The 26033-nt window shown below is 46.5% G+C and overlaps 1 protein-coding gene across 3 annotated transcripts in view; it reads right to left on the reverse strand.

The window, feature by feature from the left end:
• The window catches only part of LOC143788907 (ADP-ribosyl cyclase/cyclic ADP-ribose hydrolase 2-like), a 75028-nt gene extending 68752 nt beyond the window's left edge, over nt 1–6276 (reverse strand). Inside the window, exons 1-2 of one of the 3 annotated variants that reach the window (XM_077278969.1) lie at nt 6097–6274; nt 3000–3077 (exon numbers count right to left, since the gene is read on the reverse strand). The gene's annotated coding sequence lies outside the window, so the exon portion shown is untranslated. Of the gene's footprint in view, nt 1–2999; nt 3078–6096 lie in introns of all 3 variants that reach the window. The other 2 variants (XM_077278945.1, XM_077278897.1) reach the window with 2 other exon arrangements.
• Nucleotides 6277–26033: the final 19757 nt, after the last annotated feature.

Raw genomic sequence — 26033 nt, forward strand, 5'->3', positions numbered from 1 at the left:
CAAAACACGTCCCTCCACAGCTCTCGACGATGACGAAGACTCCCTGCCCATCGACCCAGAAGAGGAACAGGAACTTGAAACTCTCGAAGTGGCTGCTCCCTTGAACCTGGGCGCATCCCATTGAGTATCAGTATAGCGCAGGACCGCACTCGAGCTTCCCTGCCACTGCTGACAGACTATGAGGAGGGACGAGCAGTGTGCCCGTTGGTGACCACAAAGCACGGTGTTGAGCATTCTGGGCTAGTGAGTACTGTGCGCATGCTGCCAGAGAGAGACCGGGTGCAGGACTGTCATCTGCACCCTGATTCACCAGTGTATGTCTACCGGATCCCGTCGGGCTCAGACAGTGCCGTGGCCCACGCTCCTCCGGCCACATCAGTACATAGACTAGGGGCTCAGCGGAAGGTACCGGAGATCAACTGCTGCCACCAGAAGACGAATCAACATTCCTTCCAGGACCATATTGGACAAGCGCTGCATCAGCCGTTGTTGGCGACATCACCTATTCCACATCTTGATAAACGTCTGACAGGGTAAGTTAACCCCCAAGAACTGTTAATACCTTTTTCCACTGTTTCTTAACCCCTTTATCATATCCATATTTTTGAACTGCCTACCCAACCCCCTGAGTTAACCTTTAACCTCCCTGCGTGGAGTATCCCAGTGTGCATTAAAATTGTTAACCCTTGCTCTGTCTCCTGTCTGTCACTGCATCCCGCAACCTGCTCACACTGACACTTGGTCTATTAAACGCTGATAATTATTTGGCATCAGGTTGCTAAGGCAACCCTCTGTTAACTATCTAGATGCTCTCAATTAACATCAGGCTCTAGAGAGTTTATCAGTGCAGTCGGATGTTTGCCAAGGGGCACACTGTCTTATAGTTGGCTTTGTTCTTCTCTCTAATATCAGGATATTGCACATCCGCTCTCTATTTACGGTAAATCAGTAGGATATGCAATACCTGGACGCGGCCACTATTCTGTTGAAGGTCCTGTGCAGCTCAATAACTGAGCAGTTCTGGCATCCACCGACACGGGGAACCGACATGGGGAACTGCTGATCGTTGGGGATAGGGCATCAATATTAAAGCTGTCAAACAGTGTTGCTTCCTAAGTGGACAGTTTGATTTCACAGAAGTTTGATTTACTTGGAGTTATATTCTGTTGTTTAAGTTTTCCCTTTATTTTTTTGAGCAGTGTAGATTTATATATATCAGTTACATCTTCATATCTATTCTATTCTAATCTGTCACACTGTGATTATACTGTATGCGCCAGGTGAATTGCTGGCTTTTCATCTATATCTATCTATCTATCGTGAGGCAGTGACCGAGGTCAAATGCGAGGGTCACTATGTGTCCCCCAGGATGCGCACTGAGGCCGCGGGAGTGCATTGCAATGCAAAATAAAAGTAAGTTTTGGTTTTGGGCAAGCAATTTATCCAAGGCAGATTTAGGAAAACCTGCTATGGGCTTTTATTTTTTAAACAGACTACAGGTTGGTAGTGGGGTAATCTGTTTCCTTCCGGCTGGGTCTTCCATGTGGCCTATGGCCACAGGTTCCTTGTAAAAACCCTGCAGCAGAGGGTTTGGGTGTCAGTTTTGGTTTTGCAAGCGTGCAGAGCAGAAGGCTCTGCCATAGCTTCAGCCTTTGTGAAGCAACACAGAGCCAAATAGAGGCAAAAGACCTGGCACCCCTTAGCGTAGCAGTGGTACAGTTGTCCACGGCAACCAGTCTCGGATGTGGACTGTCTTGTTTCCTGGCTGCGATCCGGAGGATATTGTGTGCTATTTCTGTGAGTTTGGACATTAAATACATTTTGCTTTGAATTTTGATGGGTCACTGCCTGTCTGTCTCACTGCACCAAACCCGCTGCACTACACTATCTAGCTATTATCTATGTATCTATCTATCTATCTATCTAATGTATATACTGTATGTGTGTTTTGAAGAATATTTCCTTTGAAAACGATGTGTAAATGACATAGGGAATTTCTCTATGTAAAAGCTCATGTTAAAATCGCATTGCAATCGGAAAGCAATCGCATTGCATTTGCATGTAAATTGGATGCTAGGTTAGAAAGCTCTGACTGTAATCGCATAAAAAACACATTATACTTGTCCAACTTTGCAGGAACAAAATCGGACCGATTTTAAAATCACTAGTGTGACTCCAGCTTTATACTCACCTCTCATTATTATGTCACGTGATCTCTGAGACCAGTCAGCGCTGGCTTCACTCTCCTCTCCTACAGACATAGTTGACATCCAGAGGAAGTCAGAGCTGTGGTTGTCCTCTCATTTCCTCCAGATATCTTGATTTTTCCTAAGGCGGGGAGAGTGAAGCCAGCGTTGATTGTAGGGGTCGCGTGCAGGGGTGGATTAAGGGTAGGCAGGGCCCCGGGCTGTTCAGACACTGTGGGCCCCCCCGGTCATGTGACGGGGATCATGTGACGGGGGTCATGTGACGGGGGTCATGTTATACCCGAACCAGATTATTCCAGAAAAATGGCCGGGCCCTACTCTACTGTAACCTATTAAATATTTGTTAAAATCTGCAATACAATTTAGGTATATTTTGACCAATAATATCACATACAAGGAACAAATACCACCGCGCCATGTCCAGACCACAAATTACAACCACAGTGATCGAATAATATCACATACAAGGAACAAATACCACTGCACCATGTCAAGACCACATATTACCACCACTTGGTGACCAAATAGCACATTCAAGGGACAAATACCACAACACCATTTCCAGACCACATATTACCACCACATAGTGATTGAATACTACAATACTGATCAGTAATTAAAAAAAAAAACACAATACTATCACCATAAGTGCCAGTATTCACAGGAGATCTGTACTTAGTATGCAGTGTCTGTGTAGAGGTAATACAGAGATCACTGGTGGTATTATACACAGGAGCTCTGCATATAGTATACAGTGTATAGTGTCAGTGTGCAGGTAACACACTGACTCACCAGTGACGTCTCTAGGTGAAGTCCTTCATCTTTCATCCAGCACAGACCGCCATCACTTCTTCCAGCCAGGGCTTGTTTCTGCAGGAAATAACACAGTTATCTCGAGCTCCGCTTGCAGAACACATTACTTAATTTTTCCCAATTTCTACAAATTTACACCACATGAAGAAAAAAAGGCGATATAGTGTCACTCTGCACAGTAACAGGACCGCCCCCCCCATTTAAAACAGTATACTCAAAAAATAAAATAAATACATCACTGCAGTAATAATATCCCTTAATTAGCCCCTATGGTAATAATATTCCCCATCCTGGCCCCGTGTATCTCATTCCTGGCTCCAGCAATATGATCTCGCATCCTGCCCTCTTTCTACCCCATATGATTTTGCCATCCTGCCCCATAATCCAATCCTGCCCCATGTCTTTCATTCTGCGCCATGTCTCCAATTATGCCCCGTATCTACATTCTGCCCATGCCTCCAGTCCCGCCCCCAGTGTGAACAGCAATCTGCCCCAGTATGTCCAGCATATTGCCCCAGTGTGTCCAGCATTGCCCCCAGTGTGTCCAGCAATCTGCCCCAGTGTGTCCAGCATATTACCCCCGGACCCCAGTGTGTCCAGCATATTACAACCAGTGTGTCCAGCAATCTGCCCCAGTGTCTCCAGCATTTTCCCAGTGTCTCCAGCATTGCCCCAGTGTCTCCAGCATTGCCCCCAGTGTCTCCAGCATTGCCCCCAGTGTCTCCAGCATTGCCCCCAGTGTCTCCAGCATTTCCCCAGCCCCAGTGTCTCCAGCATTGCCCCCAGTGTGTCCACTGTCCAGCATTACCCCAACCCCAGTGTCTCCAGCATTGCCCCCAGTGTCTCCAGCATTGCCCCCAGTGTCTCCAGCATTGCTACCAGTGTCTCCAGCATTGCCCTCAGTGTCTCCAGCATTGCCCCCAGTGTGTCCAGCATTGCCCCATTGTCTCCAGCATTGCCCCAGTGTCTCCAGCATTGCCCCCAGTGTCTCCAGCATTGCCCCAGCCCCAGTGTCTCCAGCATTGCCCCCAGTGTCTCCAGCATTGCCCCCAGTATGTCCAGCATTGCCCCAGCCCCAGTGTCTCCAGCATTGCCCCCAGTGTGTCCAGCATTGCCCCAGCCCCAGTGTCTCCAGCATTGCCCCCAGTGTGTCCAGCATTGTCCCAGCCCCAGTGTCTCCAGCATTGCCCCCAGTGTGTCCAGCATTGTCCCAGCCCCAGTGTGTCCAGCATTGCCCCCAGTGTGTCCAGCATTGCCCCAGTGTCTCCAGCATTGCCCCAGTGTCTCCAGCATTGCCCCCAGTGTGTCCAGCATTGCCCCCAGTGTGTCCAGCATTGCCCCCAGTGTGTTCAGCATTGCCCCAGCCCCAGTAGCTCCAGCATTGCCCCCAGTGTGTCCAGCATTGCCCCCAGTGTGTCCAGCATTGCCCCCAGTGTCTCCAGCATTGCCCCAGTGTCTCAGCATTGCCCAGGCCCAGCCCCAGTGTCTCCAGCATTGCCCCCAGTGTCTCACTCTACGTTACTTAGGTTAGCAAAAAAAACAAAACCACCCGAGTTCTCCTCACCTGTCTGCGCTCCAGGCGGCGAGCTCCCTTCAGCAGCGCTCACTCGCCGGCGACTGACAGACGCCGGCGACGTGTGCACTGCGCGTGTGCCTGCGGCCGACTTCAGCTGCCAGCCTCCAATTGGCTGGCGGCTGTTGTTGTTGTTAACTATTGACGTGCGGGCCCGCGCCCGCACGTCAATAGGAAACCGCCGCAGGCAGCGCCGGTAGGGGCCCGGTGAGCAGATGAGACGGGGCCCGATGCGGGCCCCCTCTCTCTGCCCACCGGCCGGGTCTGGGCACAGAATGATCATATTACATACGCCAGTAGTAGTAGTCAGTCAGGGGGCCTGATGGCGGCGGCCGGTGGGCAATCTGTGCGGTAGTAGCCCAGGGCCCCCCCACACCACTGGGCCCTGGGCTACCGCCCATATTGACCCTCTGATAATCCGCCCCTGGTCGCGTGACATGACAATGTCATATCAACTCCAGAAGAGCCAGTGTCGACATCACTGGAACAGTGCCACCATCAGAAGTGAGTATAAGGGCACCTTTCCACTTGCGAGAAACTCGTCCGTATCTCGCATGTGGAAACCAAGCTGTGGAGCCGGCACTCCAGAGCGGAGCGTGCAGCTCCATGTGTTCCTACGCGGCCGCACAGCTCCGCTCCAAAGTGTCGGCGCCAGAGCTTGGTTTCCACATGCGAGATACGGACGAGTTTCTCGCAAGTGGAAAGGTGCCCTAAGTGTTAGTATTTTTCTGGGGGGAAACAGGAATTCAGAAGGGTAGTCTAAGTAGTGAACAACCCCTTTAGAACACCATTCTAGCTTTTTTTTAATTTTACTCTTGGAGTGCTGCCACTAATGTAAGTTCCCTGGCCCTACTCTTATACTTACCAGCCAGCCGTCTTTCTCTCTTCTCAGTGCCACCCTCGCTTGTCATCTGCAGGTTGTGACCTGCCGGATCGCTCCGCTGTTTGCTTGGCGGACTGATAGTCACAACTCGATGTTTGTCTATGAGAGCCAGAACGAGGCCAGAACGAGGATCTCATAGAGAACTTGTGACCGTTACCTCTGACTTCTGGTCAGTCAGAAGTTGTGACGGCACGGCACCGGAGCAGTGCTGGGAAGAGCTGAAGACGGCAGCTGGTCAGTATAAGACTAAGGGCAGAGACTGTAAATTAGATGTGCCACTTCAGTGCAGAAATAAAAATAAAAAGCTGGAGTGGTGCTTCAGCAAGGACCTCCCCTAACCACCATCACTAAGTCCCATATAGTCTAAATATGTGCCCCTCAGTTTTACTCAACCGAATAGTAATGCATTGGAAAATAACTATCCACGCAAGCACAGAATAGAAATCCAGCACTTTGCAGTTTGGGGAGGACACAGTTGTGTTTTTCCACATATATCTATGATATCTGTGCCCGCTTACATTGTCACAATGCACATGCTGTGGGTGAGGTACTGGCTCGCTGTGCTGGGTCCTGCAGATTCCTAATAACCCTAGGAGATGCAGAATAGAGTTGTTCCATACCTTGGAGAATCTGTGAGTCCAGAGTGACCCCACTTTATGGCTTAATGGCAGAAGACTATGCTTGTAGGAATGCTTCTTATTTGGAGGGTGACTTTCCACTCAGCTCCTGGTAGTTAATATTCACTTCTCACAAAGCTCCTGTGTTATTAAGTCTCTGCGGCCATTATCATTGCACTTTGAGCCTCTCGACTGGTGCACAGACAAGGTTAAGGGTCAAGATTTCAGATGAACCTTTTTTTTTATATTATTTGCTGTCTTTTTAACTTTTAACCCCTTAGTGACAGAGCCAATTTAGTACTTAATGACCGAGCCAATTTTTACAATTCTGACCACTGTCACTTTATGAGGTTATAACTCTGGAACGCTTCAATGGATCCTGCTGATTCTGAGAATGTTTTTTCGTGACATATTGTACTTCATGATAGTGGTAATATTTCTTCGATATTACTGTCGATTATTTACGAAAAAAACGGAAATATGGCGAAAATTTTTAAAATTTTGCAATTTTCAAAGTTTGTATTTTTATGCCCTTAAATCAGAGAGATATGTCACAAAAAATAGTTAATAAATAACATTTCCCATATGTCTACTTTACATCAGCACAATTTTGGAAACAAAATTTTTTTTTGTTAGGGAGTTATAAGGGTTAAAAGTTGACCAGCAATTTCTCATTTTTACAATACCATTTTTTTTTAGGGACCACATCACATTTGAAGTCATTTTGAGAGGTCTATATAATAGAAAATAACCAAGTGTGACACCATTCTTGCTCAAAACCACATTCAAGAAGTTTATTAACCCTTTACGTGTTTACAGGAACTGAAACAATGTGGAAGGCAAAAATGAACATTTAACTTTTTTTTGCAAACATTTTTACTTCAGAACCATTTTTTTTATTTTCACAAGTGTAAAACAGAAATTTTAACCATAAATGTTGTTGTGCAATTTCTCCTGAGTACGCTGATACCCCATATGTGGGGGTAAACCACTGTTTGGGCGCACCGCAGAGCTTGGAAGAGAAGGAGCGCTGTTTGACTTTTCAATGCAGAATTGGCTGGAATTGAGATCGGATGCCATGTCACATTTAGAGAGCGCCTGATGTGCCTAAACAGTGGAAACGCTGCACAAGTGACACCATTTTGGAAACTAGACCCCTTAAGGAACTTATCTAGATGTGTGGTGAGCACTTTGAGCCTCTAAGTGCTTCACAGAAGTTTATAAAGTAGAGCCGTGAAAATAAAAAATCGCATTTGTTTACACAAAAATGATATTTTTGCCCACAAATTCTTATTTTCACAAGGGTAACAGGAGAAATTAGACCACAAAAGTTGTTGTGCAATTTCTCCTGAGTACATCGATACCCCATATGTGGGGGTAAACCACTGTTTGGGCGCACTGCAGAGCTTGGAAGAGAAGGAGTGCCGTTTTACTTTTTCAATGTAGAATTGGCTGGAATTGAGATCGGACGCCATGTCGTGTTTGGAGAGCCCCTGATGTGCCTAAACAGTAGAATCCCCCCACAAGTGACCCCATTTTGGAAACTAGACCCCTTAAGGAACTTATCTAGATGTGTGGTGAGCACTTTAAACCCCCAGGTGCTTCACGGAAGTTTATAGCGTAGAGCCGTGAAAATAAAAAGTCGCATTTTTTCTACAAAAATGATCTTTTTGCCCCAAAATTTTTATTTTGACAAGGGTAACAGGAGAAATTAGACCACAAAAGTTGTTGTGCAATTTCTCCTCAGTATATCGATGCCCCATATGTGGGGGTAAACCACTGTTAGGGCGCACCGCAGAGCTTGGAAGAGAAGGAGTGCCGTTTTACTTTTTCAATGTAGAATTGGCTGAAATTGAGATCGGACACCATGTCGCGTTTGGAGAGCCCCTGATGTGCCTAAACAGTAGAAACCTCCCACAAGTGACCCCATTTTGGAAACTAGACCCCTTAAAGAACTTAAGTTGACCAGTTCGTCCTGAGTACGCAGATACCCCATATGTGGGGGGGGGGGCACTGTTTGGGCACCCATCGGGGCTCGGAAGGGAAGGAGCGCCGCTTGGAATGCAGACTTTGATGGGATGGTCTGCGGGCGTCATGTTGCATTTGCAGAGCTCCGGATGAACCTAAACAGTAGAAACCCCCCACAAGTGACCCCATGTTGGAAACTAGACCCCCCAAAGAGCTTATCTAGATGTGTGGTGAGCACTATGAACCCCCAACTGCTTCACAGAAGTTTATAATGTAGAGCCATGAAAATAAAAAAAATCATATTTTTTCCACAAAAATGATTTTTCACCCCCAAATTTTTACTTTCACAAGTGTAACAGGAGAAATTGGACCCCACAATTTATTGTGCAATTTATGCTGAGTAGGCTGATACCCCATATGTGGGGGTAAACCACTGTTTGGGCGCATGGCAGAGCTCGGAAGGGAAGGAGCGCCGTTTTAGAAAGCAGACTTTGATAGAATGGTCTGCGGGCGTTATGTTGCGTTTGCAGAGCCCCTGATGTACCTAAACAGTTAAACCCCCCACAAGTGACCCAATTTTGGAAACTAGACCCCCCAAGGAACTTATCTAGATGTGTGGTGAGAACTTTGAATGCCCAAGTGCTTCACAGAAGTTTATAATGCAGAGTCGTGAAAATTAAAAATATTTTTTTTCCCACAAAAAAGATTTTTTAGCCCCCAAGTTTTTATTTTCACAAGGGTACAAGAGAAATTGGACCCCAAAAGTTGTTGTCCAATTTATCCTGAGTACACTGATACCCCATGTGTGCGGGGGGACCACTGTTTGGGTGCACGGCAGAGCTCAGAAGGGAAGGAGCGCCGTTTTGGAATGCAGACTTTGATAGAATGGTCATATGGACCTAGTGCCATTCCACTCTTGAAGATTGAAACGAGTTATGTTGCGTTTGCAGAGCCCCCGATGTACCTAAACAGTAGAAACCCCCCACAAGTGACCCCATTTTGGAAACTAGACCCCCCAAGGAACTTATCTAGATGTGTTGTGAGAACTTTGAATGCCCAAGTGCTTCACAGAAGTTTATAATGCAGAGTGGTGAAAATTAAAAAAAAAAAATGTACACAAAAAGATTTTTTAGCCCCCAAATTTTTATTTTGACAAGGGTAACAAGAGAAGTTGGACCCCAAAAGTTGTTGTCCAATTTGTCCTGAGTACACTGATACCCCATGTGTGGGGGGGACCACTGTTTGGGCACATGGCAGAGCTCGGAAGGGAGGGAGCACCATTTTGGAATGCAGACTTTGATAGAATGGTCTGCGGGCATGATGTTGCGTTTGCAGAGACCCTGATGTACCTAAACAGTAGAAACCCCCCACAAGTCACCCCATTTTGGAAACTAGACCCCCCAAGGAACTTACCTAGATGTGTGGTGAGAACTTTGAATGCCTAAGGGCTGCACAGAAGTTTATAATGCAGAGTTGTGAAAATAAAAAATATTTTTTTTCCACAAAAAAGATTTTTTAGCCCCCATGTTTTTATTTTCACAAGGGTAACAGGAGAAATTGGACCCTAAAAGTTGTTGTCCAATTTATCCCGAGTACGCTGATGCCCCATATGTGGGGGTAAACCACTGTTTGGGCGCACGGCAAAGCTCGGAAGGGAGGGAGCACCATTTGACTTTTTGAGAGCAAAAATTTGCTGTGGCGTTTAGAGACCCCCTGATGTACCTAAACAGTGGAAACCCCCCAAATCTAACTCCAACCCTAACCCCAACACACCCCTAACCCTAATGCCAACCCGATCCATAATCCTAATCACAACCCTAACGATAATCACAACCCTAACCCCAAAACAACCATAACCCTAATCAGAACCCTAAATCCAACACACCCCTAATCCTAATCTCAACCCTAACCTCAAACCTAACCCTAATCCCAATACACCCCTAATCCCAACCCTAACCTTAACCCTAATCCCAAACCTAACCCTAATCCCAAACGTAACCCTAATGCCAACCCTAATCCAAACCCTAATCCCAATTCTAACCCTAACTTTAGCCACAACCCTAGTTTTAACTTTAGCCCCAACCCTAGCCCTAACTTTAGCCCCAACCCTAACCCTAGCCCTAACCCTAAGTTTAGCCCCAACCCTAACCCTAAATTTAGCCCCAACTCTAACCCTAGCCCTAACTTTAGCCCCAACCCTAACCCTAAATTTAGCCCCAACCCTAACCCTAAATTTAGCTCCAACCCTAACCCTAAATTTAGCCCCAACCCTAACCCTAACCCTAAATTTAGCCCCAACCCTAACGCTAGCCCTAACCCTAGCCCTAACCCTAAATTTAGCCCCAACTCCTCTAGCTGCTGGCCGGCAGATCATGGCGGGCGCACTGCGCATGCGCCCGCCATTTTCTTACCGAAGGAAGAAGCTGGCGGCCAGGAGAGGACACAGGAGGACCCAGGGACACCGGTAAGTATGATAGGGTCCCCGAATCCCCCTATTTCTCTGTCCTCTGATGTGCGATCACATCAGAGGACAGAGAATTACACATCACTTTTTTTTTTTGCGGTCACCGGTAAACAGTTAATTACCGGCGATCGCAAAACAGGGGTCGGTAAAAACCGACCCCGATCATGTTCTTTGGGGTCTCGGCTACCCCCGGCAGCCGAGAACCCAAAGATCTCCCGGGTGCCGGCTGGCACATGGCGCATGCGCCCGCCATTTTTTGGCCAGAAGAAGATGACGGCGCCCATCGGGAGCCACGAGGAGCACCGGGGGAGATAGGTGAGTATCGGGGGGCGATCGGGGACCCCATTTCTCTGTCCTCTGATGTGCGATCACATCGGAGGACAGAGAAATTAAATGGCAAATCGCGTTTTCTTTTTTTTTTTTTGCGACTGCCGGTAAACGGTTAATTACCGGCGATCGCAACTCGGGGGTCGGTAAACCCCCCCCCCCCGAATCATGTTCTCTGGGGTTTCGGCTACCCCCAGCAACCGAGACCCCAGAGAAAATCCGACTCTGGGGGCGCTATTCACTTATTCCACAGCGCCGTTAATTAACGGCGCTGTGGTTTAAGTACCCTTAACTGCCGCCGTTAAAAGGCGTATCGGCGGTCGTTAAGGGGTTAAATCTATAAATTTATGTATTTAAATATGTATTTAAAGCATCCTGAACACATGCATTCATGTTTATTCTCCAAAAGCTTAAATAAGAAGTACTTGGCACTCTAGAGATGTTGTTTGCAAGTTTTTAGAAATAAATTTATTCGGTGCATCCAGTCCAACATATAAACGTTTTCGGTCTGTACAAAAAGACCTTCATCAGACACAGTTGTGAGTACTGGAGACCGCAGTATGTGTGTGAGGACCTACACACAAGGTCAAACGTTAGTTGAAGCGTGGGAGCGTAGGGCGTCTTCATGTATAAGGCGGTATATGCATAAAGCGCTGTAGGAGAGCGAACCACTCGCAGGAGCAAAAGCGCTGAATACCGACGCCACGAACGCCGTGCTGCAAGAACGTGGATGCTCCCTGGCGGCCTCGACCAATCAGAGACGCGGGATTTCCAGGACAGACAGACAAAAAGACAGACAGAAAGACAGACAGACAGACGGAAAAACCCTTAGACAATTATAAATATAGATATATATATCAGAGACACATATATATATACATATATTTATATTTCATATAGCGCTAGATAGCAGAAAAGCCGGCAATTCAATTGCCGGCTTTTGCTATCTCCTTCTCAAACCCGACAGGATATGAGACATGGTTTACATACAGTAAACCATTTCATATCCCTTATTTTATTCCATATTCCTGACTACTAATGTTAGAAGTGTATGTGTGCAAAATTTGGGGACTCTAGCTGTTAAAATAAAGGGTTAAATCACGGAAAAAAACTGGCGTGGGCTCCCTCGCAAGTTTCTCCGCTAGAGTGGGAAAGCTAGTGACTGAGGGCAGATATTAATAGCCTAGAGAGGGACCATGGTTATTGGCCCCCCCCTGGCTAAAAACATCTGCCCCCAGCCACCCCAGAAAAGGCACATCTGTAAGGTGCGCATATTCTGTCACTTTGCCTCTCTCTTCCCACTCCCGTGTAGCAGTGGGATATAGGGTAATAAAGGGTTAATGTCACCTTGCTATTGTAAGGTGACATTAAGCCAGGTTAATAATGGAGAGGTGTCAATAAGACACCTATTCATTATTAATCCAATAGTAGTAAATGGTTAATAAAGCACACACATTAGGGAAAAATTATTTTAATGAAATAAAGACACAGGGTGTTGTAATAGTTTATTATACTCTCAATCCAATTGAAGACCCTTGTCACCTGAAACAAATTTAAAATAAAAAAACAACAATATCCCATACCTTCCGTCATTCAGTCATGTCCCACGATGTAAATCCATCTGAAGGGGTTAAATTAATTTACAAGCAGGAGCTCTGCTAATGCAGCTGTGCTCCTGCCTGTAAACGTTGGGGAATGAATGGAAGCAGGGGAACGTAGCTACCTAGACTCGCGGTGCTGCGCCCCCTGCTGGCATAAACTCATATGAACTTGAGCGTGAGAAAAGATTCAAAAAAATTCCCACGCTCGAGTTCATATGAGTTTATGCCAGCAGGAGGCGCAGCACCGCAAGTCTATGCTACGATCCCCTGCTTTCAATTCATTCCCCAAGGTTTACAGGCAGGAGCACAGCTGCATTAGCAGAGCTCCTGCTTGCAAATTAATTTAACCCCTTCAGATGGATTTACAGCGTGGGACATGACTGAATGACAGAAGGTATGGGATATTGTTGTTTTTTTATTTTAACTTTGTTTCAGGTGACAAGGGTCTTCAATTGGATTGAGAGTCTAATAAACTATTACAACACCCTGTGTCTTTATTTCATTAAAATAATTTTTCCCTAATGTGTGTGTGCTTTAGTAACCATTTACTCCTATTGGATTAATAATGGATAGGTGTCTTATTGACACCTCTCCATTATTAATCTGGCTTAATGTCACCTTACAATAGCAAGGTGACATTAACCCTTTATTACCCCATATCCCACTGCTACACGGGAGTGGGAAGAGAGTGGCAAAGTGCCAGAATAGGTGCATCTTACAGATGTGCCTTTTCTGGGGTGGCTGGGGGCAGATGTTTTTAGCCAGGGAGGGCCAATAACCATGGACCCTCTCTAGGCTATTAATATCTGCCCTCAGTCACTGGCTTTACCACTCTGGCGGAGAAAATTGCGCGGGAGCCCACGCCATTTTTTTCCGCGATTTAACCCTTTATTTTAACAGCTAGACTCCCCAAATTTTGCACACATACACTTCTAACATTAGTAGTCAGGAATATGTAATAAAATAAGGGATATGAAATAGTTTACTGTATGTAAACCATGTCTCATATCATGTCGGATTTGGGAAGGAGATAGCAAAAGCCGGCAATTGAATTACCGGCTTTTCTGCTATCTAGCGCTATATGAAATATAAATATATGTATATATATGTGTCTCACTGACATATATATATATTTAGTCTGTATATATGTTTTTACTAATATTTGAAGCCATGGATCCATTCTATGTCTGTTTTGCAAGCCGACGAGAAAATATCGCCGTACAGATGCCATACAGATGCCATACGGATGACACACGGATAATTTGATGCGAGGAAATCGCATCCTCGCACTGCACATGGATCACTGCTTTGGAAACACTTGTGCGATTCTCGTCCGTGTAAAACGGACCGTATTTTTATACGTTGTGTGTGTCCCCGGCCTTATAATGAATTTGGCATATCCGACAACTGCTGCGTTCCTTCGCCAGAAATGTTCCTCTAGTCAGGGGGCTGGTGTACATTCATGGTGTAATTTATGCCATTTTGCAACATTTCAAGGTCTCAGAAAATGTCACCTTGCTGTATCGTGCCCAGAATGGCATTGTAGCTTCATGTAATACATTTTGGATGTTAAAATTTCTGTCTTCAGATCATTTTTCCTGGTACAATATAAATGAAAAAATAATGAAGGGTAGAAAAATTCATATCAAGTGGATCACACAAAAATCGTAAATGTCCTTCTTTGAAGATCTGTTATTCTGCAGTTATCTTTTCTCAGCAGTTGTCTTGGTAAGCATTGTGATGAACGGTAACACGGAATCCACCATTCACAATAGGTGATAGTCGCAGCTTACCTTCTCCTCCTCCCAGCACAAAGACCTACAGACCTCTGGACATAACTGATGTACCAGAGGAGCAGAACAGCCGGACTCTGTGCGGCTTCTTCCACACCAACCATCTGTTTATGGACCTTGCATTGTGCACTGGGCACAGTCATGGGGAACAGAAAAATGGCCTCCCCAAACTATTTCCAAACTAAAATTGTCCTAAATGTCTTGTGCTGAAGCATTAAGATTTCCCTTCACTGGAACCAAGTGGCCAAGACCAACCCCTGAAGAACAAACCAATAATATTATCTGTCCTCCAACACTTTTCACACAGCACAATGCAGTCAGATAACGTTCTCCTGGCAAGTGACCCGTCATTGCACAGAACACGTTCCCACAGCTCCAGAGTCCAGTTGTGACATGCTCCATCTGACACTCGGCATTGTGCTTGGTGATGTAAGGCTACATGCAGCTGCTCGGCCATGAAGCTCCTGGCGGGGGCGCATTGTTTATGCTGATGTTATTACCAGTAGAGGTTTGGATTCTGCAGTTGTGGGGTCAGCTGAGTATTGGTGACTTTTCTGCCCTCTGCTCTTCAGCAATCGGTGATCCCACTCTATAACGTTACGGGGTCTCCACTTTATGGCTGAGTTGCTGCGGTTTCTTCCACTTCTCAATATCACTCACACAGGTGATGGGGAAGAATTAGTAGGTAAGAAATGTCATGACCTGACTTGTTACACTGGTGGCTCCTATTACAGGACCGCGCTGGTATCAGTGAGCTCTGCACCACCAGCCGTTCTGCCACAGGTTCAGTTAAACTCTATTGTCGTGTGGGCCCGCACTGCAATAGTAAAAGGCTGACAGGCAATCAGAGGCTGGCAGCTGACCTCAGCGCGCCTGTCACTGGCGTATGACGTCATTGTCATTCGCTGGCGAGTACACGCTTGAAATGCCTGGGTGGACGTCAGAGCTGGAGTGCAGCCAGGTAAGGAGAACGTTTTTTTGTTTTTTTTTATTGAAAGCAGCCAGGGGCAAAATGGAGACACAGGGGACTTGATGGAGACACAGGGGACAGGAATGGAAACCCAGGGGGCAGGAATGGAAACACAGGAGTCAGGAATGGAAACATAGGAGGCAGGAATGGAAACACGGGGTAGGATGGAGACACGGGGCAGGAAGGAAACACAGGGGGCAGGAATGGAAACACAGGGGGCAGAATCAAGACATATGGGACAGGATGGAGACACAGGGGCAGGAATGGAAACACAGGGGGCAGGAATGGAAACACAGGGGCAGGAATGGAAACACGGGGTAGGATGGAGACACAGGGGGCAGGAAGGAAACACAGGGGGCAGGAATGGAAACACAGGGGGCAGAATCAAGACATATGGGACAGGATGGAGACACAGGGGCAGGAATGGAAACACAGGGGGCAGGAATGGAAACACAGGGGCAGGAATGGAAACACAGGGGCAGGAATGGAAACACGGGGTAGGATGGAGACACAGGGGGCAGGAAGGAAACACAGGGGGCAGGAATGGAAACACAGGGGGCAGAATCAAGACATATGGGACAGGATGGAGACACAGGGGCAGGAATGGAAACACAGGGGGCAGGAATGGAAACACAGGGGCAGGAATGGAAACACAGGAGGCAGGAATGGAAACACGGGGTAGGATGGAGACACAGGGGGCAGGAAGGAAACACAGGGGGCAGGAATGGAAACACAGGGGGCAGAATCAAGACATATGGGACAGGATGGAGACATATGGGACAGGATGGAGACACAGGGGCAGGAATGGAAACTCAGGGGGCAGGAATGGAAACACAGGAGTCAGGAATGGAAACACAGGAGGCAGGAATGGAAACACGGGGTAGGATGGAGACACAGGGGGCAGGAAGAAAACACAGGGGGCAGGAATGGAAACACAGGGGGCAGAATCAAGACATATGGGACAGGATGGAGACACATGGGGCAGGATGGAGACACAGGGGCAGGAATGGAAACACAGGGGGCAGGAATGGAAACACAGGGGGCAGGAATGGAAACACAGGAGGCAGGAATGGAAACACGGGGTAGGATGGAGACACAGGGGGCAGGAAGGAAACACAGGGGGCAGTAATGGAAACACAGGGGGCAGGAAGGAAACAGGGGGCAGTAATGGAAACACAGGGGGCAGAATCAAGACATATGGGACAGGATGGAGACACATGGGGCAGGATGGAGACACAGGGTCAGGAATGGAAACACAGGGGGCAGGAATGGAAACACAGGGGGCAGGATAGAGACATGGGGCAGGATGGAGACACAGGGCAGGATGGAGACACAGGGGGCAGGATGGTGACATGGGGCAGGATGGAGACACGGGGGCAGGAATATGGGGCAGCATGAAGACACAAGGGCAGAAATATGGGGCAGGATGGAGACACAGGGCAGGAATATGGGGCAGGATGGAGACACAGGGGCAGGAATATGGCGCAGGATGGAGACAGATGAGGCAGGAATATGGGGCAGGATGGAGACAGATGGGGCAGGAATATGGGGCAGGATGGATACAGATGAGGCAGGATGGAAACACGGGGCAGGATGGAGATACATGGTGCAGGCTCATGGGGCAGGATGGAGACATGGGGCAGGATGGGGAGACATGGTTCAGAATCATGAGGCAGGATGGATACGATGGAGACAGATGGGGCAGGATCATGGGGCAGATGGGGCAGGATCATGGGACAGTTGGAGCAGGATCATGGGACAGATGGGGCAGGATCATGGGACAGATGGGATAGGATCATGGGACAGATGGGACAGGATGGATACTCATGAGGGCAGGATTGGAGAACATATGGCTGGAGCCAGGAAGGAGATACACGGGGCCAGGATGGGGATATTATTATCATAGAGGCTAATTAAGGAATATCATTACTGCAGTGATGTATTTATTTTACTTTTTGAGGATATTGCTTTAAATGGGAAGGGGGGGGGGGTCCTGTTACTGTGCAGAGCGACACTATGTCACCTTTTTTCTGGTGTAGTGTAGAAGTTAGGAAAATATTAAGTAATGTGTTCTGCAAGCGCTGCTCTAGATAACTGTGTTATTTCCTGCAGAGATGAGCCCTGGCTGGAAGAAGTGATGGCGGTCTGTGCTGGATGAAGATGAAAGCGGAGCGGCCTATCATGTTCCCTAATCAGTTATTTTGTTTGAGTGTAGCCCATTCACTACTTCCATCTATCCCCCAATCCCTGAAGATGGCTGGACCATCATTGTAAATACATAATTGTAAATACACACCTGTACTTTGTATCTCCCCCACCTCATTGTAGATTGTAAGCTCTCACGAGCAGGGTCATCTTGTGTTGCTTTAATTATTGTATTGTTAACATTGTTACTTATGACTGTTGTGTTTGAAGCTGTTAAACTGTAAAGCGCTACGGAATATGTTGGCGCTATATGAATAAAGATTATTATTATTATTATTATTATTATTAATAAAAGTGAAGATGAAGGACTTCACCTAGAGCCATCATTGGTGAGTCAGTGTGTTACCTGTACACTGACACTATACACTGTATACTATATAGAGAGGTCCTGTGTACAATGTCACCAGTGATCACTGTATTACCTTTGCATTGACACTATATACAGAGCTCCTGTGTATAATGTCATTGATCACTGTATAACCTGTACAGTGATACTGATCACTGTATTACCTGTACCAGGACACTGCATGTACCAGTACAGATCCCCTGTGTATAATGGCACTTCTGGGGATATTAGTATTGTTTTTTTTTAATTAATGACCAGTATTCAGTCACTATGTGGTGGTAATATGTTGTCTGGTCATGTTGTGACGGTATTTGTTCCTTGTATGTGCTGTTTTTTGGTCACTATGTGGTGGTAATATGTTGTCCAGTCATGTCGTGGTGGTATTTGTTCCTTGCATGTGCTGTTATTTGGTCACTGTGTGGTGGTAATATGTGGTCTTGTCATGCTGTGGTGGTATTTCTTCCATGTATGTGGTATTATTGGTCACCATGTGATGGTAATATGTGGTCTGGACATGGTGCGGTGGTATTTGTCCCTTGTATGTGATACTATCCAGTAACCATGTTTTGGTAATATGTGGTCTGGTCATGGTGTGATTGTATTTGTCCCTTGTATGTGATATTATTGGTCATTTTAAAAATTTAAAAATAAAAAATATAGCTAAATTGTATTGGATATTTTAACAAATGATTAATAGGATAGAGTAGAGTAGTGCTCGGCCAAAATAGTCTACCTTGTTGTGGTGGCGGCTTAAAAAATCCTTTGGCCAAAACAAAAGCTACGGGCTATGATTGTGATGTGGTGATGGGAACTGTAAATGTGTGATTGGTGAGGACGTGGTGCAGGTGTGGAGTTTTTCTATGAGTGGGCGGTGGGACTGTGGAAGATTCGAGGGGTGAAGGCGGGGCTGGGGTGGAGCCTGGGCAGAGTCTCAATGGGGCCCCAAAAATTATGCCAGTATGGGGCCCCGAAATTCCTAGTGGCAGCCCTGCCGGGGATTGTATGTTATACACCAGTGGGCAAGGGGCCAGATGTTACACACTGGGGGCAAGTGGTTGGATGTTATACACCAGGGGTGAAGGTTGTATGTTATACACAGGTGGCTAGGGGCTGCATGTTATACACCTGGGGAGAGGGATCGGATGTTATCCACTGGGGAAAGGGGTCGGATGTTATACACCGAGGACAATGGGCGGATGTTATACACCATGGATAAGGGTCAGTATGTTATACTCCAGTGAGTATAGAAGAATAGGAGACAAAAAAGCGCATATAGGGTCTTATCCTCAGGACTGCTCTTAAAGAATTATGAGAGAACTGCTCACCTGATGGTGCAAAGTAAAGGCGTGTAATTTGTCAGCTGCTGCAGATCCACAGGTCGGCGCTGCGACCTCTTAGAGACGTTATAATAGATGAATGTGGATAAAATCTGCGCTGCTGTGACAAATAATGAATCCAGATATAGTTGTAAGGTGTTCAGGTGGTTTATTCAACGCGTTTCGAAGCTCATGGCTTCTTCTTCAGGAAGTTTCCACACAAAGATATGGCACATCGTACTGTTGCCTCGCTTATATACATACAAAATTCAAAAAACGGCGCCAAACAGTCTTCCGACATGTGACAGACAATGTTGAACTTTGACATTGTCTGTCACATGTCGGAAGACTGTTTGGCGCCGTTTTTTGAATTTTGTATGTATATAAGCGAGGCAACAGTACGATGTGCCATATCTTTGTGTGGAAACTTCCTGAAGAAGAAGCCATGAGCTTCGAAACGCGTTGAATAAACCACCTGAACACCTTACAACTATATCTGGATTCATTATTTGTCACAGCAGCGCAGATTTTATCCACATTCATCTATTATAAATACTCCAGTGAGTGAGAGGCCAGATACTGTACACCGGGGTTGAGGAGCCAGATGTTTACATCGGGGGCCAGGGGCTGTATGTTATAAATTGGAGGGCAAGGGATTGGATGTTATACACCGGGAGCGAGGAGCCAGTTATTACACAATGGGGGCAAGGGGCCGGATGTTATACACAAGGGAGCAAGTGGCCAGATGTCATACATTAAGGGGCCGGATGTTATACACCAAGGGCGAAGGCCCAGATGCTATACAATGAGTTGAGGGACTGAATGTTATACACCAGGGGGCGAGGGGCCGAATGTCATACACCGACAGGGTGAGCTACCGGATGATATACATCAGGGGGTGAGGGGACGGATGTTATACTGTACATCGGGGGGTGAGGGTCTGTATGTTACACATCGGGGGTGAGGGGCCAGATGTTATACACTAGGGGGGTGAGGGTCCAGATGTTACAGTGGGGAAAAAGAGTATTTAGTCAGCCACCAATTGTGCAAGTTCTCCCACTTAAAACGATGAGAGAGGCCTGTAATTGACATCATAGGTAGACCACAACTATGAGAGTCAAAATGAGAAAACAAATCCAGAAAATCATCTTGTCTAATTTGGCAAGATTTATTTTGCAAATTATGGTGGAAAATAAGTATTTTGTCACCTAAAAACATGCAAGATTACTAGCTCTCACAGACCTGTAACTTCTTCTTTAAAAGGCTCCTCTGTCCTCCACTCATTACCTGTAGTAATGGCACCAGTGTGATCTTGTTATCAGTATAAAACCTGTCCACAGCCTAAAACAGTCACACTCCAAACTCCACTATGGTGAAGACCAAAGAGCTGTTGAAGGACACCAGAAACAAAATTGTAGCCCTGCACCAGGCTGGGAAGATGGAATCTGCAATAGGCAAGCAGCTTGATGTGATGAAATCAACTGTGGGAGCAATAATAAGAAAATGGAAGACATACAAGACTACTGATAATCCCCCTGGATCTGGGGCTCTACGCAAGATCTCACCTCATGGGGTCAAAATGATCACAAGAACGGTGATCATTGTGAACCACAAGGGGGGACTGTTATGATTTTCCCAATGGCAGGGAAATCAAAAATAACAAAACGGACTAGCTCTCGGGTGATGGAAACTAAAGTGACCGTGACCTGAACCTGACACGACACTGGAAGTAGCCGGGGAGTGTTTCCTACGATGCCCTAGACACCACGCGCCAGCCGGAGATCTAACTACCCCTATCAGAGGAATATACAGGCCTGCCTTACCTCCAGAGATGAACCCCAAAAGGAGATAGCAGGCCCCCACAAATATTGACGGTGAGTCAAGAGGAAAAGACATACGTAGGATGAACAGCAGATTTAGCACAGTGAGGTCCGCTTACTAGATAGCAGAAGTACAGGAAAGAGTTACTTCACGGTCAACTTCAAAACACTACTCAAAAACACCATCCTGAAATTACTTTAAAACTCCAGTGACAACTCATGCCACTGGAGTGGCAATTTCAGTCCACGAGAGCTTCCAGCTGCAGAGAGTCACATTGCAGATAGCTGGACAAAAAATAACATTAACTAGGAACAAAATTCAACTTAGCTGAACTGGAACTTGAGGCAGGAGAATGCAACAGAATGCTACTGAAACATTGTTGGCCGGCATCGGACCAGCAGCCAAGCAGCCTTAAATAGGAAACTCCCCTAATGGGTGTCAACAGGTGATCAAGGATAGAAGAAGGCAAATAAGTGGCAATACCATAAAACACCACCGGGGGAGCCCACAAACAGAATTCACAACAGTACCCCCCCCCTTAAGGAGGGGGCACCGAACCCTCACCAGAACCACCAGGGCGATCTGGATGAGCACTATGGAATGCACGAACCAAATCAGGAGCATGAACATCAGATGCTGTCACCCAAGAATTATCCTCCTGACCATAGCCTTTCCACTTAACCAGATACTGAAGTTTCCGTCTGGAAACACGGGAGTCCAAGATCTTTTCTACCACATACTCCAACTCACCCTCAACCAGCACAGGAGCAGGAGGATCAGCAGACGGAACAACCGGCACCTCATACCTCCGCAATAATGACCGATGAAAAACATTATGAATAGTAAAAGATGCTGGGAGGTCCAAACGAAAGGACACAGGATTGAGAACCTCCAGAATCCTATAAGGGCCGATAAACCGAGGCTTAAACTTAGGAGACGAGACCTTCATAGGAACAAATCGAGAAGACAACCAAACCAGGTCCCCAACACAAAGACGAGGACCGACACGCCGATGACGATTAGTGAACTGTTGAGTCTTCTCCTGGGACAACTTCAGATTGTCCACAACCTGTCCCCAAATCTGATGCATTCTATCAACCACAGCATCTACTCCAGGACAATCCGAAGACTCCAATTGACCGGACGAAAAGCGAGGGTGAAACCCTGAATTACAAAAAAATGGAGAAACCAAAGTGGCAGAACTGGCCCGATTGTTAAGGGCAAACTCTGCCAATGGCAAAAAATCAAGCCAATCGTCCTGATCAGCGGACACAAAACACCTCAAGTAAGTCTCCAAGGTCTGATTAGTACGCTCAGTCTGGCCATTAGTCTGAGGATGGAATGCAGACGAAAACGACAAGTCGATGCCCATCCTGGCACAGAACGCCCGCCAAAATCTAGACACAAACTGAGTACCCCTGTCAGAAACTATATTCTCAGGAATACCATGCAAACGCACAACATTCTGAAAAAATAGAGGGACCAGCTCAGAGGAGGAGGGCAATTTGGGCAAAGGTACCAAGTGAACCATCTTGGAAAAACGGTCACACACCACCCAGATGACGGACATCCTACGAGAAACAGGAAGGTCAGAAATAAAGTCCATAGAGATGTGCGTCCAAGGCCTCTTAGGAATAGGCAAGGGCAACAACAACCCGCTGGCCCGGGAACAGCAGGGCTTAGCCCGAGCACAAACATCACAAGACTGCACAAAAATACGTACATCTCGAGACAAGGAAGGCCACCAGAAGGACCTAGACACCAGATCCCTGGTGCCAAAAATTCCAGGATGACCTGCCAACGCGGAAGAGTGAACCTCCGAAATAACTCTACTGGTCCAGTCATCAGGGACAAACAGTCTACCAGGCGGACAGCGATCAGGCCTATCCACCTGAAACTCCTGCAAAGAGCGCCGCAGGTCTGGGGAGACAGCTGACAATATCACCCCATCCTTCAGGATGCCAGTAGGTTCGGAATCACCAGGCGAGTCAGGCTCAAAACTCCTAGAGAGGGCATCCGCCCTCACATTCTTAGACCCAGGCAGATATGAGACCACAAAGTTAAATCGAGAGAAAAACAACGACCAGCGCGCCTGTCTAGGATTCAGACGCCTGGCTGACTCAAGATAAATTAGATTTTTGTGGTCAGTCAAGACCACCACCTGGTGTCTAGCACCCTCAAGCCAATGACGCCACTCCTCAAATGCCCACTTCATGGCCAAGAGCTCCCGATTTCCAACATCATAATTTCGCTCAGCGGGCGAAAACTTTCGAGAGAAAAACGCACATGGTCTCATCACTGAGCAGTCAGGACCTTTCTGCGACAAAACTGCACCTGCTCCGATCTCGGAAGCATCTACTTCAACCTGGAACGGGAGCGAAACATCAGGCTGGCGCAACACAGGAGCAGAAGAAAAGCGGCGCTTAAGCTCCCGAAAGGCCTCCACAGCCGCAGAGGACCAATTAGCAACATCAGCACCCTTCTTGGTCAAATCAGTCAAAGGTTTAGCAATGGCAGAAAAACCCGCTAGGAATCGGCGATAGAAATTAGCAAATCCCAAGAATTTCTGAAGACTCTTTAGAGAAGTAGGTTGTATCCAATCACAAATAGCCTGAACCTTAACAGGGTCCATCTCCATAGATGAAGGGGAAAAAATATATCCCAGAAAGGAAATTCTCTGAACCCCAAAAATACACTTTGAGCCCTTCACAAATAGAGAATTAGCTCGTAAAACCTGAAAAACTCTCCTGACCTGTTGAACATGAGATTCCCAGTCCTCCGAAAAAATCAAAATATCATCCAAATACACAATCATAAATTTATCCAGATATTCACGGAAAATATCGTGCATAAAGGACTGAAAAACGGAAGGGGCATTCGCGAGACCGAAAGGCATTACCAAATACTCAAAATGACCTTCAGGCGTATTAAATGCGGTCTTCCACTCATCCCCCTGCTTAATCCGCACCAAATTATACGCACCACGTAGATCGATCTTAGTGAACCACTTCGCCCCCTTTATGCGAGCAAAAAGATCAGTCAGTAAAGGTAACGGGTACTGGTATTTAACAGTAATCTTATTCAGAAGTCGATAGTCGATACAAGGTCTCAATGAACCATCCTTTTTACCCACAAAGAAAAACCCTGCCCCCAATGGAGACAAAGAGGGGCGAATATGACCCTTTTCCAAAGATTCTCTGATATACTCCCGCATAGCAGTATGTTCAGGTACAGACAAATTAAACAAGCGACCCTTAGGAAATTTACTACCGGGAATCAACTCAATAGCGCAGTCACACTCTCTGTGAGGGGGGAGAGAATCAGTTTTAGGCTCCTGAAAGACATCATAAAAATCTGACAGAAATGCTGGGATCTCAGAGGGAGTAGATGAAGAAATGGGAACCAAAGGTGCATCCCCATGAATCCCCCGACATCCCCAACTCAGCACAGACATTGATCTCCAGTCCAAGACTGGATTATGAATTTGTAACCATGGTAATCCAAGTACTAATACGTCATGTAGATTATATAACACAAGGAAACGAATAATCTCCTGATGGTCTGGGGAAAGATGCATAGTCACTTGTGTCCAATATTGTGGTTTATTGCTAGCCAAAGGTGTAGAATCAATACCCTTTAAGGGAATAGAAACCTCCAGAGGCTCTAAATCAAACCCACAACGCTTGGCAAAGGACCAATCCATGAGACTCAGAGCGGCGCCAGAATCCACATAAGCATCCACAGTAACAGATGATAAAGTACAAATCAATGTCACGGACAAAAGAAATTTAGACTGCAAGGTACCCATAGAAAAAGATTTATCAACCTTTTTATCAACCTTCTTTATGCGTTTAGAGCATGCTGATATAACATGAGCTGGATCTCCACAATAGAAGCACAACCCATTTTTGCGCCTGTAATTCTGTCGTTCGCCTCTAGACAATACACTATCGCATTGCATATGCTCTGGTGCCTTTTCAGAGGTCACCGCCAAATGATGCACAGGTTTTTGCTCAGAAGATACCGCCATATGGTGCACAGGTTTTTGCTCAGAAGATACCGCCATATGGTGCACAGGTTTTTGCTCAAAAGATACCGCCATATGGTGCACAGATTTTTGCTCAGAGGATACCGCCATATGGTGCACAGATTTGCGCTCCCGTAAACGCCGATCAATCTGGATACCCAATTTCATGGCATCATTCAGACCTGTAGGCACAGGGAACCCCACCATGACATCCTTCACGGCATCAGAGAGACCTTCTCTGAAATTAGCTGCTAGAGCGCACTCATTCCATTTAGTAAGTACCGACCATTTACGAAACTTCTGGCAGTATATCTCAGCTTCATCTTGCCCTTGGGAAAGAGCTATCAAGGCTTTCTCAGCCAAAATCTCTAAATTAGGTTCTTCATAAAGCAACCCCAAAGCCAGAAAAAACGCATCTACATTTAATAACGCAGGATCCCCTGGCGACAATGCAAATGCCCAACTTTGTGGGTCACCCCGCAATAGAGAAATAACAATTTTAACCTGTTGCGCAGGATCACCAGCAGAGTGAGATTTCAGAGACAAAAACAATTTACAATTCTCTCTGAAATTCAAAAAACGGGATCTGTCTCCGGTAAAAAATTCAGGCATAGGGATCTTAGGTTCAGACATTGGAGCACGTATAACAAAATCTTGTAAGTTCTGGACCTTTGTAGCCAGGTTATTCAGACCTGCAACCAAACTCTGTGGATCCATGATTCAAACAGGTGTAACCAAAGCCATTCAAAGATTAAGAGGAGAGGAAAAAAAAAAAAGGCTGAAGACTGCAGTTTAAGCAAGGAGTACAAATAAGCACTAAGGTGCACTTTCCAAACACAGAAGGAAAAAAAAACCTTTTCATATCCTTTCCTGCTTTAGTGCATAGTTTTAACACATGTGGGCCGGCCAAACTGTTATGATTTTCCCAATGGCAGGGAAATCAAAAATAACAAACGGACTAGCTCTCGGGTGATGGAAACTAAAGTGACCGTGACCTGAACCTGACACGACACTGGAAGTAGCCGGGGAGTGTTTCCTACGATGCCCTAGACACCACGCGCCAGCCGGAGATCTAACTACCCCTATCAGAGGAATATACAGG

Source organism: Ranitomeya variabilis, chromosome 1, assembly GCF_051348905.1.
Source record: "Ranitomeya variabilis isolate aRanVar5 chromosome 1, aRanVar5.hap1, whole genome shotgun sequence".
Taxonomy (NCBI): domain Eukaryota; kingdom Metazoa; phylum Chordata; class Amphibia; order Anura; family Dendrobatidae; genus Ranitomeya; species Ranitomeya variabilis.